The sequence below is a fragment of the Callorhinus ursinus genome, unplaced genomic scaffold, assembly GCF_003265705.2.
Source record: "Callorhinus ursinus isolate GAN/ISIS: 27379988/994484 unplaced genomic scaffold, GSC_fseal_2.0 scaffold20, whole genome shotgun sequence".
NCBI classification, from domain to species: domain Eukaryota; kingdom Metazoa; phylum Chordata; class Mammalia; order Carnivora; family Otariidae; genus Callorhinus; species Callorhinus ursinus.
In genome coordinates, this window is record NW_027397082.1 from 22,494,301 (window position 1) to 22,511,361 (window position 17,061).

Here is a 17,061-nt window from a genome sequence, read left to right on the forward strand (position 1 = left end):
GCTCTCCATTCCGTGGAGGAAAAGAACAAGTCAGAGATGCAAAAACTCATGTTTGTTGCATAAGCCAGGCGCTGGGCCAGATGCCTTCCATGAATGATTTCATTCACGCCCCAGTGTCATTCTCCCCATTTTACAGATGAGGACAGTGAGGTATGAGGAGGTTAAGTGGCTTGGTTAAAAGGACTAAAGTGGCAGAGCTGCAGTGTGGACCCAGGTAGCCAAGGAGGGCCTACCTTCTTACCCCTCCTTGCTACCTTCCAGAAAGTGCTTCTCGCAGGTGCCTACCAGGTGCTGATGTAGCCCCAGGGGAGGGCACATCCCCTGGTGGTGGAGAGGGGCTGGGTGGAGAGAGGAGGCGGAGGGTGGAAATCCCGGAGGACTTCCTAAAGGAGGGATCTCCTGGGCAGATGGGGGAGGAGGGCAGGGCCCCAAGGCAGGAAAGACCCAGGTGCAACTGTGCCTCGCTCAGGGTTCTTGTTTTCTCACAAACCTTCACACAGCAGCCTCTGGCTCTGCCCTCCTATAGCAATTCTACATGTCTTCCCTGTGGGTGAAATGTGGGTGGAGTGCTTGAGGCCCCCTTACCTCTCTGCCCCCAGCCTGGCTCCTGCATTATCCCGAGGGTGGGCCCTACCAGCAGGCTCCCTATCCTCCCTGGCTCACCCCACTCTTAGCTGGGATGGCAGCACAAGGGATGGGACAGGGCCTTCCAGTCCTTGAGGGGGAGCATCAGTGGTGGGGGGTGCAGGCTTTCCCAGGCAGACCCTGGAGGAGGCTGCTTGTGTGCTTCCTCATTCTTTCCTTTGTTTTCTTTAGTCTTTCCTGCAGATTTTGATTATTCGTCTGCAGGCGGTGAAGAGCTTCGTCTTAGGGAATAAGAACTGGCCCAAGACCAAATGGGCTTGAATGTCAAGGGGAATTAGCAGCCCTTTGGGGGCTTGTGTGGTATAGTTAGGGGTGAGGTACCCAGAGAGAGGGGAGACCCAGGGAACAGAAGTGGCATCCTTGGCAAGCTGCCCTGCCCTCCCTGGGGAAAGACTGTGGTGTCATTTTAACAAAGGAGGTTGAGTCTTCCCAAACCAAGCAGAGAGTTAAAGTAATGTCCCTGCTCCACGTTTGACAACACATCGCGGTGGCTGGAACACACGGCCCGCGGCATTTCCTTCTCCCCCACAGCCGAGGAGGGCCACTCCAGTAGCAGCGGGGTCCTTTCTCCCCCATGTAACATGCTCTGTCTTTTGTTGCTGACCCCTTCCTGGTGGTGTTTACTGCTTTGTGACTTTTCTGGCTTTGGTCTGTGTCCTTGGCAATCTCTCTAGAAGACTCTGAGGGCTCCCTCTGGCCTTAAAACTGAGGGCTCCGAGTGCTGCCGTTCAGAAAGTTTAGATGATTGCCCCCCCTCGCCCCCCGCCCCCAGCCGCCCCCCGCCCCCCGCCCCGTGCCAGGAGGACTGTGGGCAGTGACATGATCAGCTGCTCTTCTGCAGGCTTCTGCGGGCCTCAGAGATCTTTCTGAAGCATGTTCCAGCTGATGGGGCATTTGTCTCCCACAGAAGTTTATGCCCATTAGTCCCTCATGCAGACGTTTCCCTGGCAGACCCCCTCTGGCTCAGTTATCCAAATGTGAACTCCCCGGGTCCACAGCCCTCTGAGGATGCTTGCCAGGGCTCTGGCCTGGGCCTCTGGCCTATTTGCCCAGGGGTGGAGTGGCACAGCATGAAGATCATAGCCTTGGAGATGACCGTTGGTTGTGGTTTTGCCTATAGTGAATTGGCTGCCCTGGGACAGGTAAAAAAAACCTCTTGCACCTCATTTTCCTTGTTCACAAATAAAATAAGGGGGAAAAGAAGCCTCCCTCACAGGGTTATTGTGAAGACTAAATGCAGTGACATTTGCACCATGTTCAGCAATAAACACTCAATACCCATTAACTTCCCTCCCTCGTTTGGAATCAGGCAGACCTGAGTTTAAATCAGATGAGGCCTGATCAGGGGCTCAAATGATGATACCAGGGTGTTTCATTCATCAGGTGATGATTCATTCATTCACTCATCTGTCCATCTGTCCATTTATTCTCTCTTTGTCTCTGTCCCCCCTCCCCTAATCTCTTCCTCACTGGCCCCCTTCTCAGCACGTTCTTCTTTCATGCTCTAAGGTGGCTACAGGAGCTCCAGCCTTTAGCCCCAAGTCCACCAGGAAAGAATGTTAGCTTCGGTCCCAAAAGTCTCACACCATTATATTGGCTCTGATGGATTCTGCAGCCATCTTGAACTAGCTGCTGTGGCCAGGGAAATGATGGGGCAGAGCCTGGAGTTGGGAGTGGAGTCATATCTACCTGACCATGAGAGCAGAGTGGGATATACAAAGAAAAAAAATTGGGGTTATCACTGGGAAGTACAGTGAGCAGATGCTGCAGATGAAAACAGAGCAAAAACCACTGGATGTCCACTATAGATGCCATTTATGTGACCGGGGATCCAACTGATTGTCCTTTGGCAGAGGTCTTTTGATCAGATTCTGGGCACCAGTTGCTTCTCTGGCTGTCAGGTTCTTGGCCCTGGGCAGGGGCTAACCTGGTGAAGTAGCTTGAGAGAGAGAGAAAAGCCAGAGCTTCCCCGAGGGGCCTGGGGAACAACAGTTCATGAGTCCTGGCCCCATTTTCACCTTGAGTTCCTTAATTCAGACCCTCTGGAGGCTGCTCTGTGGTCCTGTGATTTATCTGCATCTGGTTAAGCAGTCATCTAGAAGATTTTGACCCCTGTTTGATCTGCCATCTCTTCTGCCTGCTTTAGAAAACCATGGGGAGTTCAGAGCTCTTTAATATGTCTTCTGTAAAGACAGGTGGTGAGTTGTGCTCCCCACCCTCATTACACCATGGTCACTGGAGGCCTCTGTGATGTGGCAGAAGTTCTGCCCAGCACTGACTTCGCAAGGATGGCCTCATTCCTTTTCATCAGGTTCGTGCCTGGTAGCCGCTCTGGGCCTTCCTGGACGTGTGAAGGCTGTCCCTTCTCCCGTCACAAGAGCTTGAACGTGGCCACGAAGACATGCTAGGCCTGTGTGTGTGTGGGGGGGGGGGGTTGTTGGGCAGGGACTTTGAACCCCCGCCTCCTCTTTATCATGGCTGTTTTTTATCTTGGGAAATACCTGCATCTGTGCTCACGGGGTGGGGGTGGGGGGGCAAAACCTTTAGGCTTAAGTGGTGATCAGAACAGTTCTGATCTGATCTGAGCAGTTGGATTTATTTTTGTCTGTTGAGTTTTTATATTTGAAGGAAGAGGAAGCCCCGCCTTACCTTTTTTACTTATAATTAGCTGGCCCCTCGGACAGCCTGGGAGAGCAGGCTGCCCCCTTCACTGCTTGGCTGAGTCTTGGCCAGGTCTTCGTCAAGTGGGTGGGAGTAGAGAGGGGATGTGCATTTATTGTGTTATTCTGCTGATCCTCAGAGTGGCTCATCCAGTGCTTTGTCTGAGCCCTGCAGGGGAGCTTGGTAGGTAGCTTCCTCATGGATGGTGGCAGGGGCTGGAGGCGGGGTTTGGTGGGGGGAGGAAATGGGCACCAAGATAAGAAAGTCCACGAGTGGCACGGCATGCTTGGCTAATGGTGGAGACTTGAAGTCCATCTGGGGATGCCTGAGGGAAGCCTTCATGGAGGAGGTGGCCTTTGAGATGGATGTGACATTGGGTAAGCAAGGGCCTTCAGGAGGAAGGGAACTGTGTAGGCGAAAGCAAGGAAAAGGGGAGGTGTGCAGGTCCAGGGAGAGCGAGTCTACATCTGGGCATGTGTTGGGCTGGTAGCTGGAAGTGCGCATTGGGCCTTATTAAAGAGGGGCTTGAACCCCAGAAGGAAGGACCTGGGACACCTCAGTAGGTAGAGGGGTGTTACTGAAGGGCTTTGAGTGATATATGCATTTGCATATGTGGGGTGCGTATGTGGAAATTCAGGGGGTAAAGTCTAACAAAAGCTAATATTAATTGAACACTTACTCTGTGCCAGGTACTGTTTTTAGTGATTAAGTGCACCATCTCATGAATCTAGTTGCTCTTCTATTCAGAACCCTCTGATGGCTTCCTGCTTCCTTCTGTGTGATATCCCAAATCCTTCACCTGCTACCCCTCTCTGCCTTTCTTACCCCAGCCTCCCTGACACACTTGCTTTTCCGTGAACACTACGCATACTTCTGCCTCAGGACATTTGCATGGGCTGTTCCCTCTGCCTAGAATAATCTTTCTTTCAGATAACCGCATATCTCATTCCCTCCCTTTCAGCAGCCAAGAATGGCTGGGCCTGCCTGCCTCTGAGCTGTCCGCATAACCCACACTGTGCACACCCTGCTGTCAGTTGGTTGTAACTAGGTGACAGACACTTAGGGGCTGTGTGAGGTTTTGGGGGGACTTTGTGTTTAATGGTGTCCTTGTCAGAAGGAACTTCATTCCTGGAGGCCTCATTAATCCAGGGCGTGGCACTCTGAAGAAATCTCTGTCTAACTTGGTTTGGCATTTCCACTGTCTTCTGTTCAGTTGTGCTAAAATGAACATTTTGAGGAGGAAAAAAAAGAGTATGGCTGTTGTAAAACTTAAGCAGCTTGTGGGGAGCTGGAAGCTTGTTTAAATCATTACGGAGGGGCCTGGGAAATGGTCGCTAGGGAGGCCAGCGGTGCCTTGCTTCCTCGGGGAGAGTTGCTCGAGGTCAGCTGCGGCTGGGAGCAGCGCGTTGGGGGCTTTGGGCATGTTGGCTGCCTCCATCCCAGTGCAGCTCCATCCTTGCGACCTTGCCTGTTCCACTGCAGGCAGAGAGGACGTGGGGGCTGCCTGTTTGCGTGTTGGGGGAAGCTGGGCCCTCCCTCGGAGCCGCAGAGTGAGGAGATGAAAGAATGTCGCTCTCCGTCTCACCTGGGATCCCGCATGGCCCTGCTCCCCGTCCTGAACTCCCGCACGCGCCATGTTTGCGGTTGGAGAGCTCATTGCCCCCGCTTCGCCCATGCGCTTGGCCCAAACTCCATCCTGGGACTTGCACCCACTGCTCACCAGCCCAGGTCTGCCCCCCGCCAAGATGTTTAGAGCAGCAATCAGTCTCTCCACCCCCAGACCGTAGTCAGAGCTGTTAGTGCTTGAGCACCCAACAGGGACCAGGCCAGGGCCAGCTTTTACCTGCAAGCTCTCCTGGCATCCTTCCGTCACACTGGAGATGTGGAAAGCAGTCCTGGAGACCGCGGACGTGCAGCTGTCCCAGGGCTGGGGAATAAGGAGTGGGTGTGCAGACTCAGGTCTGGGAGTCTGGAGCCTATATTCCCCAGACGCTGTATAAAGGAGGTTTCCAGACCTGGTGGCTGGTTGCATCACCACAGGTCACACTGCAGCATGCTTGCGGTCCTCAGAAACTCAGAACCTCTCCACCTGAGCTCTTGCCCAGCTGGGCCTCTCCCATCCTCCGGTTTGAGAGCAGAGGGATGATGGCACCGTGTCACACACGGTCTCTGATGGTCTCTGATGGGGTGCTGGGTGCTGGCCTGGCTCCAGGGTCCTCACCTTTGAGTTTCCCCACAGTGTCCTAAACCAGGGCCTCCCAAGCTTGAAGTTGCATCCACGTCCCCCGGGGCTCTTGTGTCTATGCAGATCTTGATCCAGCAGGTCCGGGAGGGCCTTGCTGTTCTGCCTTTCCACCCAGCTCCCAGGTGATTGGACCCTCCTGGTCCGAGGACCACACGTTGAGAGGTAGCTGTTGAACCCACAGTAAGTCAACAGTTGAACCCAAGAGCATGGAAAGCACTTGAGGGCAGGATCGCAGCTGGGTCAGATACAGTTAGCGTTCTCTAAGACCACTGATATTCCTGAGCTTAATGGTAGTCCCGGACAGTTCCAGTGGTTATCAGACAGCATGAATTGAAGAGAGATACTTGGTCTTATTGGCTGTGTCAAGCATCCCTGATATGCAAAGTCATAAACACCCCCAAAGCAGGACTGTGCTGTCCGGGCCTGGGGCACTGCTCAGCTGCTCACCGTCAGGCCGGCCACCAGTCCCGGCTGCTACCCGAGGCTGGACAACGCTGGTGGTGTGGCTCACATTATACGCTTGTGTAAGGTGTACTGTGTACACGGTCTAGAGCAGGATCTGGACCTGAATGCACTGACTGCAAATGCCCTATGATGCCGTAATGCTTCCCGGCAGCATGGCAGGCGGGGGGATGGAAAGAGCCCTAGCTAACTATCTGGGTCACTTTGGAGAAGTCACTTGACCTCTCTGGGTTTCTTACATTGGTCAGAAGAGAGAGTTCCCTTCCAGATCTTATTCCTTTGAGTGTGCACTCTCTGCTGGGGGTTTCCTTGGCTCCTTTGGATGAAAAGAGAAAGTTCCAGAAGGGGAGACAGAAGCATAGCCTTGTGCTCTCTGAGAGCCTGTCTCAGGTCAAGGGGGAAGCTGTATTTTGGGTTGTTCCAGGAGGAGAGCTCCAACCCAACAGCAAGAGGATGTGGGATGCCTCCCTCCCTGTTATTTTCTGTGCCCCAACTGGGATCATCCGGGACTCACTCTCACCTGGATCTGGTCGCTGTGCAAAGGCTTCTGTGTGTCCCTTTGGGGTTTACCTTTCCCCTGCAGCTCTGCATGGCCCTCACAGCTCACCTGTGGGATGCTGGTGACATTCTGGCCCCTGTTGCCAGCAGGATGGGGTGCAGCTTCGGGGGACCACACAGAGGTCACTTCCCTTACTGTTGCCTGCTTCTGCAGGGGTCACGGAGCATACTCGTGGGGCCAAACCCAGCCTGTGTCTGCCCATCCCTGTACACACGCAGAATACCTGTCCTATCCGCCCTCTGAACTGGTTTCTCCTCTGTGGCCTCCTCCCCCTCTCTGGGGAGGCCAGGGAGCCCTGGGGCTTCCAGGCCATTTGTGCGTGTGGTTACTAAGGCTGAGGCGGTGGTGTCCCAAGGAGGGGTGGGAGCCTCCTTCTAAGTGGGGAGTAATATTTTATCACCGACATTCTTTAGAATTTCCTGTGCATGGTGGTAATGGAAATCAGACCAACTTTCATTATTATTATTAAGTAAAATATTTTATTTATTATTTAAAAAATTTTATTCTTACTCTACACACAATGCACCTTTGTCGGCTACACTCAGGTCAGCTGATCCCTCTGGCCCTCCTCATAGCCCACGAGGCTGTGGGCCCTCACCTGTTCCCTGCCTCCCAGCTCAGTGACTTGTGAAGGGACATACTCATGTCAAGCCTGTTTCCGAGTCTGAGTCTCTCTGTGCCATATCGATCCAAGGGCCGGGAGGAAGAGTCCCCCCGGCGCTGGAACACTCTCGATATAAATCATGTGACATAATGTCACTTCATGTCAGTGGGGGAGATGCTTGGATTCAAATATTGTGTTTTGTAGGGTGATGGAAGTGAGAAAATGTGTTCTCTGGCCACACTCTAAGTATATATTGTCAGAGGAATTTAAATACAGATAAGACATTTAATTATTAAATGGCTTTTCAATGTGAGGCTCAAATGGAGCTTTCTAATTAGCTGTCAGTTCTGTCAGAGCCAGGCCTGGGGTGCCCGGGGCCGCCTGTCTCCTGATTTTCATGTATAAATTCCATCTCCTGGCAAGCAGCCGAGGCAGGGCTGCCTGGATCTGCTGCTTCCTGCAGGCCAGAGGCTTGCCAGAGTTTCCTCCCCCTCCTGGCTCAGGGCAGTTGCTCAAGGACCATCGACCTGGATTTGCTTCAAAAGCAAAAGCAGAAGAAACACTGGAAGTGCCCCCTCCCCGAAGACCTAACACGTGTGTGCAGACAGCGTGCCAGGGCCCGTTCCCAGGCAGGGCTGGAAAAGGGGTGAGCTGGCGGTAGCTAGTGGCAAACAGACAGACACCTGACCAGACACACAACAGATCCAGTAGCTTTGGACCTCTGCCCCTGGAGGGTCTCATGACCTTTGTGCCTTTTTGCTTTCGGAAACTCTCCGGTGGCAGTGGCCCCATCCAGCTGTTGTTGAGCCTGCGGCTCTGGGTGGCCCCTGTGTGGCTGGGAGATCTGACACGCTCCCGCCCTCCCGTGACTTCCCGTGGTGACCTGCAAATCGACACCGCTCAGCCGGACTCCTGTCGTCAGCCCCGCCTCACACGCCCAGGCGCCTGATGGGGGCGCCGTCACAGCGTCTCCCAGGACCTCCCTGCTGACCACTGTTTCTGTGATGGTTGGTTTAACAGCCGATGACCGAGCGGTACTGCGAGCCGGGTGCTGGGCTAAGTGCTTCACACACATGAGCTTATTCAGTCCTTCTGCGGCCCCGTGTGAGGGGCTAGGATTGTCCCTGTTTCACGGCTCAGGAAATACGGGACCAGAGGGGCTAGCGGTCTTGCCCAGGGCCGCTCAGCTAGAGAGCTCTAGAGCTCATGCTCACAGCCACCTTGATCTGCTGCCCTAGACATTTTCACATCTGGGGGCAGCCAGGTCCTCTAGGTCAGGAGCCCCGTCATTAGTGCTGTGAGGGCTGGTGTGGCTTCCCAAGTGGCCCCACTCCGTCCCAGGCCCTCCCCTTTCGGGGCGTCAGGCATCATCTTCCTGGCCATCACTCCGATCTGTTCACTCTTGTTTTTGAAACTACAGTGGTTTTCGTTGCGTTGGCTCGGGTCCACCTTCCTTTTGCTGGCTTTCAAGGGCCCCTTGGCACCAGGCCCCTTCCAGGCCTGCTTCTCCCCATACGCTCCGGCAGACCTGCTTCTCGGCTCTGTCCCAGCACATGGGCTCAGCGCTGTGGTGCGTTCACTTTCTGCCTTTCTGAATCCTCACTTACCTGACTTCAGACACCCTCCCAGGCCTCTCCAGCCCAGGGGCGTTCTTCTATAGTCAGTTCCTTTTGTAGCCCTGTCTATGGGTGCTGGGTGGCTGTTACACGTTTGTCCTATTGACTCAGGGTCCTGTCTCTCTCTCACTGAGAATCCTGTCTCTCTCTCTCTGTCACAGTCCTGTCTCTGTCTGTCAGGGTCCTGTCTCTTTCTCTGTCACAGTCCTGTCTCTGTCAGGATCCTGTCTTTCCCTCACTGAGGGTCCTGTCTCTCTCTCTCTGTCGCAGTCCTGTCTCTGTCTGTCAGGGTCCTGTCTCTGTCAGGGTCCTGTCTCTCTCTCTGTCGCAGTCCTGTCTCTGTCTGTCAGGGTCCTGTCTCTGTCAGGTCCTGTCTTTCTTACTCAGGATCCTCTCTCTCAGGCTCCTCTCTCTCTCTCTCTCCCTCAGGGTTCTCTCTCTCTCTCTTTCTCTCTTTCCCCCCCTCCTTCCCTCCCTCTCTCTGGGTTCTTTGTCACTCAGGGTCCTGTCTCAGTCAGGGTCTGAGGTGGTAGAATTGATGTCATGTTTAAACTTCAGTTCTGGAGTAGGAATATCAGAGTTGGAAACCTGGCCTCCGCTTCCTAGCACTGTGTCTTTCTCTGCGTTACCACATCCCTAAATAAACCTCATTTCCCCAGTTCTGAACTGGGGATCATAATAACACCGAACTGTAGGGCTTTCGTGAAGATGAAGTGTGGTGGCGTATAGCACATAATGAGAGTTCCAGAACTCTCAGCTATTAGGATCCTTCATCACTGTTTTGTCGGTGAGCAACACGAGGACGAGACCTGGGCCTGCGTGCCTGTTTGTACCCCTTACACAGTCCAGCCACTGTGTTCATGTGGAAGGCACTCTGGGTATAGTTGTTTGTTCCAGCTGTGACAGTTCAAGGCGACTGGTTTTGCACGACATTTGTTAGCTGACGGTGTGATCAGAATTTTGCAAACTGAGCTTTAAACTGGGCTTCCTGGTTCACTTGAAATGGTAATATCAAAACAATAATTTAACAAAATTGTCATGTTGGTGATTGTAGATGTGCGTGTGGGGATGGCAGAGAGGACAAGGGCCATGGCTGCCCATGGCCAGTGTGGCCGGGCAAGGGCTTCCTTGAATGCTGGAAACAAGGAGAAATTTAATGTTTTCCTCAGGTGCAGTGGATTGCAGACCAGACCATATAGCCAAGTGCTGCAAACGATAAAGTCATCCTGAATGATCAGACTGGGGTAAATCAGGGAACACATCCTGGAAGAGACTCCTTGAGATGCACAGGCTTTTTTTTTTTTTTTTTTTTAAGATACCCTTTCATACATTTTAGACTGTTTGCTTTTGTACTAGTATCCATATACTTTTCCTCTCCGCGGTTTCAGTTACCCATGGTCGACGGTGGTCCGGAAGCAGATGATCCTCCCGAGGTACAGTCAGAAGTCATTGGTGGCCTAACGCTATGCCACAGCGCCTACGTGGTTCGCCTCACTCCATCTCATCGTGTAGGCATCTTATCCTCACACATCATAAACGGTGGCACTCCTCTCTATGCTTTTAACAGCTCATTTCTCCTCCTAACAGAGGAGTTGCCAAGGTCCTAATTCTCACCTCTAAACCCCACCCCACCCCCACGACCCTAATGAACTGACATTTTCGTGCATTGGGTTGGAAATGCTTTCTCTGTAAAAATTATTGCCTCGAGGCCCCAGGAGTAAATTATTTTGTGGTGAGTCCGACACATTCCCATGAACCCTGACCTTGCGGAGCAGACATAAAACACGACCTTGAATTTCTTCAGAGACAGTGAGGTGTCGAGGCGCTCCTTGCTCGCCCGTCTCTTCTTTCTGAGGCTCAACCGTTCAGCAGCTTGAAGGATCAGATGTGGTTGCAGCATTTGAAGTCTGAGGTGTAGGGTGAGGGAGGCCCCTGAGGGAGAGGGTGACCAGGGAAGGCGGGGCGCTGGCAGAGCCCGACTGCAGACACCTGCCTCTTCTCATTTCACTGTCCCAGTAACCCGATGAGTGGGGGTGGTGATCCCCCTTTAGAGTGGAGAAAACGGAGCCTTGGACATTCCAGAACTCAAGAGAGGGGCAAGAAGGCTGTAAGTTCGCCAGAGCGATGGGTGGGCGGTTTATATTTGTCCAACGTCTAAATGAGGAGAAAGCTGCCCAGGAGGGGCTTGTTGGTGGCTCTCATTAAATACACCACTAAATGGGATTTAATTTTTCTGCTTCTATGAGTCTTTTCACATCTGTGCATTTCTAAATCATACCACGTGTCCTGATCCTTGGGGGAGAAAAGGTGGTCCCGAGAACAAGGACCGGCTGGCCGCCCGGGGCCGGGCCGGTGGGGGCCGGTGGGGGCCGGTGGGCCGTGGCTGCCGGAAGGTGGTGGGACAGCTCCGCAAGAGGCTCGGGTGTGGGGCTGCTGACATTTCACTCCCAGCCCCTCCCGCTCCGTGAAGCCTTTTTAGCTTGGCTGCTGGGAGCTTCGAGCTGATAATGACGAGGGAGTGTAAATGTCAGCGGGATCCCAGCTTCAATCAGAGCTGTTAAAAATAAGCCTGGCAAGCCTCTGCCAGAGGTGAGCTCAGAGAGCGGAGGGGAGGGCCTGAGGAGTTGGGGGGACCCTGTCAAACAAGGGTGCTGGTGCAGGGCCTGGGAGAAGGGACAGGAAGAGGTCAAGGCTAGTTTCTGGCAAGTGGTACGCAGGGGTGAGAAGCAGAGGCGGAGGTGGAGGAAATACTTGTTTTCTTTTCTCAGCTGTTCTGTGATTAAAAAAAAAAAAGTGACATCTCCAATTTTGTTCGGAAAGGGAAAGCAGAAGGCAGGTGGCTAGCTCCCTGGGCTCTGTCCACAGCTGGCTGTTTTGTCTGCTAGGCTGAAATCGTAGAGGCTGGAGAGGGGCCAGCTACCAGGCTCACTCAGGGAGAGGGTGTCTTTCTCTGCTTGGCTGCTGAGGAGGAGGCGAAGGACCGGTCTTGTCAGAAAGGCAGACTTTCCGGCCACCCTAGGTTGTGAACGAGCCCCCAGAGGACTTGGGTGCACCCTACAGCTTGAGAAGCATTGCCTTAGATATAGTTAGGGCCCTCATTTTTTGTAGGCGGGGCCACTGAGGCCCAGAGGGGTGGAGGGACCTGTCCAGGTCACACAGTTGGTGCAAGAAACAAAGCCTCTGTGTCAGGGTCCGGAGCATTTTTCCCTGTCAGCTTCACAACAGCGTCACATCCATTATAGTGCCGGGCACAAACGCAAGTTCAACAAGTATGGCTGTCGTTTCTCTTCCCGCCACAGTGGGATGGCTTGTCTCTGCCTGGGGGACTGGTGTCAGGAACTGTTTGGCATTGGTAGGTGAACTCCAGCCCTTATTAAGAATCTCACTGGCACTTAATTCAGTCCCACTCCTTCCTTCATCTGAGACATGCTCATTACTCCTCTCCTGTCCCAGAGTTGGTGTCCGAAGGTGTGAAGGATGACAGGGGTGTGGTGGGCCTGGAGAGCCCCAAGCAGAGGGACCTTCCCCAGGAAAGGTGGTTGGTCTGCAAGAATGGCATTAAGGTGTGGAGAGGTTGGCAGCTGGACCCTGGCTGGAAAGCATAGATGCAGTTTAATTCATTCTTGTTTGGTTTGGTTTGGTTTTGGTTTGGGGGGCTTTTTTGGTAGTTGGGGCAGGAGCAGAGAATTAAGATTGGAATAATTTATTTATTGAGATCTATCATTTGCTTGTATTTATTTAAAGTAATTCCATAAATTGTAAAGGTGCTTCCCTCCCTCCGAGGGCGGGAAAATGGACCCATAAAATGACATAAAGTAGCTTTAATTAATTATAATAAAATTCAGAGGTATCCATGCCCCCTTTCATTTTGTCCTGCGTTCTTGCCGTCCAGAAATGATTAGACTGTGATTTCTACTTAGGCCCTGTGCTTGGTCTTTGTCACACCTATGGACAAGAAATACGGTAACTTCTGATCTTAGTGTAGCTGTTACCTGCTCCACATAGCTGCATTTTCCTTATGAAGGACATTTAACCAGGTGCTCGAACTTGATATTGCATCTTTTTTTAGGGTAGAAATATCTCCTCCCTTTTTAACCAAGGTCCACATGGCCTTATGTAATCATCACTTAATAAGGCTGAGACATTCTTAGGAGCATAGCTTTTAGCCAATTTTGGAGCCGTACAGTTGATGTAGATGTGGTGGGACCAGATGGATATGCAAAGTCACTCTACGGTTGTACAGGCTGCACACTGTCCAAGGGTGCCATCTCTAAGGGACACCATTCACATCATAGATGTAGATTTATATATTTATTTTGACAGCTTCCATGTAAATAAAAGTGTTTTGACGAAAGAGCACCTTTCTCCAATTCTCACAAAGGTCCCCTATGGCCTGGCAGTGGTCCTGAAGGTTCTGGCTCCAGGACTAGCCCTGGAACTTGCTGCCTACAGTTATTCCCACAGATTAACATGCTTTTGGAACTTTCTGAAAATCCTCATCTTTGAAGTCATCAGCTTCTCTGGCATTCACTCTCATTTTAACATCATTGTTCGTGTTCTCCCACCCTCCCTTGTTACCTGCCTTAAGAGAGAGTCTGGGGTGTGAAGGAAGCATCCCCCCTTCATCTCAAGACTTTGCTTGTCAGATCCTCCATCTGATGTTTCTGTAGATATAGTGCTGGGTGCTGCACAGCTCTGCTGGTCTTCTCCCCAAAGGTGATTTCTGTGCCAGTTGGGAGGATTGAGTTTGGGTCTGTATAAAGAAAACTAAAAAAAATTTTAAAATATTTAAAAGGTGGCTTAAACTAAGTGTAGGAGTTTCTCTCTCACATCAAAGTATGGCAGCTCCAGAATCAGCCAGGAGTCAAGGTCCCCAGGTCCTTCTACCTTTTGCTCCAACATTCTTAGGCTTTGTCTTTCATCCTTAAGGTTACCTCATGGCTCGAGATGGCTGCTGGAGCTCCATTCATCTCATATGGGTTCTAGGCAGGAAAAAGAAGGAAAGGGGAAGGAAGGATAAAAGGGCACCTCTACCAGTGAAGTCAGCCTTCTTTATAGAGATTTTCTAGAAGCTTTTTCATTTAGCAACCTCTGCTTATCTCTTCCTGGCCACGGCTACATGCAAGGGAAGCAGGAAATATACTCTTCTATCTGGGCACATTGCTGGCCAAATAAAATCACAGTTCTAGTAGAAGGGAAAGGGGAGAATGGATTCTGGCAGCCTCTGCCACATCTTGCTGCTTCCCCCCCTTTTCCCTCCCACGGGCCTCCCAAGGTCTCGTAAGGACTGTGCCAGCAGAGTTTTGCAACACAGGTCATATCTTCTGACTGTTGCACTGCCCTCTCCTCACCCCACTTAATGCTTCCTTTCTCCCTGCCGTGGCTCTGTCCTCTGCGACCTCTCCCATGAATCCAGGGAGGCAGTGTTGTGTGGTTAAGATCTGCACTAAGACAGACCTGGTCCATGTGTCAATTTGGCTCCCCAGCTATGAGACCTTGGACAAGTGTTAGTTTGCTATTAACCATATTCTTGCCCTTGGTATGGCTTTTAGGGGTATAATCAGTCAGTAACATGTCTCTTTCCTCCTGGACAATTCTCGTTCAGTCAGCAAATACTGATGGAGCATCTAGGATGTACCAGGCTCTCTTCTAGTCCCGAGGTAATTGACCAACAAAGCCAACAAGAATCCCTACCTCAGGGAGCTAACATTCCATTCTGCTAGGTGAGGCCCTGCAGCCCTTGGCGGCTCTTGTGCCATCGGAAGTGGCATCCAAGTGGGTGTATATGTCTCTAGAAATAGACTCTGAGCCTTTCAGGTACTTGACCAGTGGAATGACCCAATTAAAAGCAATGACTTTTAAATGGCTGTGTTCTCGTAGTCACAGATGGGCCTATTTGGGCAGGCTAACCTCTGCAAGTGCTTGGAGATTAATGTGTTTTCCTTCTCAGGCAGCTCATTTGCTTCTAATAGGGGCCTTCTGCAGACAAGGCAAGATGCGTCATCTTTTTGGAGTCGTATCCCTTTGAGAATCTGATGCACCATGCACATAAGGCAAAATGTGCACACAATTCCAGGAGATGCGCAGACTTTGGGCAACCCCTCTTTGCTCCTCGAGGGCCTCCATGGCTTGTGGGTCAGAGCGTCAGAGCCCTGCTGACACTCTAAGGAGTGACTCTCTGCTGCAGATGCCTCACCTCTCCAGCAGGCAGGTGAGATTTCATTGTGGGTGGCCTTGACAGAGCAAAGACCTGAGCTAAACATCTGAAGATGAGTCGGTCATTAAAAGAGAAACCTCTTTTCAGCTGCAGTTGTCCTTTGTCCTTTACCAGCATGCGATGGTGTACAAGCCTTCCCGTTCCACATCGACTCAGGGTCCGCTCCTGTAACATAAAGGAGTTTGATCAGGTCATTTGAAGGCTCCCTGTCCACTCAGATGACCTGTGAGACCTGCAGGGGCAGTTGGACTGGCTCTGGCATCAGACTGCGGGACTTCCAAATCCAGCTGCTGGCTCTGTGCCTGTCAGCCAGTTCACTGGCTTACTTGTCTCATCTGCAAGACGAAGGTAAACGACCGCCCAAGTGTAACTGTAAAAAAGCTAGAAACATGACTCTCCTACAAATAGAAAGTGGTTGTGTGCCAAAGGTTTATTTACATTGTTAAGGAGAAAGCCAGCAGGATGGTAAAGTTGTCTCAAGGGGGGTCTGAGGCACTGAGAGCTTATAAGCAATGGAAGACCGAGAGCGTTGAAGTAAAGTTACAAAGTTAGATACAAAGCTGGTTCATGTCCTACGGGGCAATAAGTAACCCTTGAGGTTATCTCTGCTGCCAGGCAGTAATAATTTGCTACTCTACCACACAAAAGTCTCCAACTTCGTGTGTAACTTCACAGAGTATAGGCTCTAATTGGTAGTAGTGAGATGAACAAAGGTTAAGTTCCCTAGGGAGCCTGGCGGGCTTCATGGGAAGACTTCAGGAGAAGCTCCTTTCCAGGGAGGGGATGGTGGAAATGATGCAGGGGATGTGTCTGAACAGGCCCACACTGATGGGTTTTCTGAAGCAGCTGTGAAGTTAATGTTAAATGGAAAAAAAAATCAAAATAAATCCATGCTTTGAATTTATAGCATTTGCCTTCTGCAAGAGACAGATTCTGAGTTCTGGTGATAGGTGATAGAATCTCATCGAACCAGAGTGCACTTTTGGTGGGACCAAAATTTGGTAGGGTAGGTAGGTGTCTTCTTGACTTAGGTAAATGCATCATAAAGGGTTTTTTGCCCCTTGCACCACCTCTGACATTGAACGGCCCTCTTCCCATCCCAGAGGGTTGTTTCCATCTGTGACGTGGGCAGGTGTGCGAGGATTGGAGCAGGAAAGAGCTCTGGGTTCAGAACCAGGACCCCAGGGGGTTTTCTCTCCTCCCTCAGCACCAGCAGGGGGCCAGCCTCCGTGGGCAGGGGCTTTAGAGCCAGCTGGACTCCTGGACCCTGGACCAGCTGGATGACGCTGGGTTCCCAATTGGACCTGTTCTGTAAGTGGTGACAGTGAAGGTACTAAGTCGTGGGAGATGTAAGCACTCTATAAACAGTGGTGCTGTGGGCCCTGTACTCCTCTCATCCTGCAGCTGCTGGACAGGCCTCAAATTCCTCATCCTAAAAACCCCCCTCCTTGGTTGTTAAGAGGGCTCAGCTCTTGTTTTCACTGCTCCCTGCCCCCCCATTCATAATTCATTCACCTCCCAGCAGCCAGTTCTCCTTGAAGATGTCAGTCGGATCCTGCCTGTCTCCTACTTAACACCTTCTAACTCATGTAGAGTCCAGCTTAATATCCTGGCCATGCCCAGGAGGCCCTTGTTGCCCGGTCCCTGCCTCCGTTCCTAGCCACGTCTCCTCCCTTGTTCATGGCATGCTGCCCGTGTGGGTCTCCTTTCTGCCCCTGACACTTCATTCCTGCCTCGTTGTCTCTCCCCTGCCGCTTCCTCTGCCTGGAATGTTCTTCCCCAGGACGCTGTCTGGCTCCCTCCTTGTCACCATTTGGCTTCCCCTTGGACAAACAGGGCAGCCCAGCCTGACCACACTGGCCACCAAAGCCATCTCCTTCCCACTCACTCTTTAGCGTGGTGCCCTGTGCTTGTTCCGACATGGCACTCATCCGTCTTGGAAATCAGCTTGAAGGACTTGGGTTGTGCTATTTAGCGTCTCTCTTTCTCCCCAACCCGAATGGAAAGCCATGGAAGCATGGACCTCATCTGTCTTGGTTGCTGCTCTGACAG

At 51.9% G+C, this 17,061-nt stretch overlaps 1 protein-coding gene across 4 annotated transcripts in view; it reads left to right on the forward strand.

The window, feature by feature from the left end:
• Positions 1-17,061, forward strand: part of SLIT1 (slit guidance ligand 1) — a 164,821-nt gene that overhangs the window by 78,953 nt on the left and 68,807 nt on the right. Inside the window, exon 1 of one of the 4 annotated variants that reach the window (XM_073904384.1) lies at positions 10,810-10,899. The exons of the other annotated variants lie outside the window; for them this stretch is intronic. The gene's annotated coding sequence lies outside the window, so the exon portion shown is untranslated. Of the gene's footprint in view, positions 1-10,809; positions 10,900-17,061 lie in introns of those variants that run through there. 4 annotated transcript variants of the gene reach the window in all.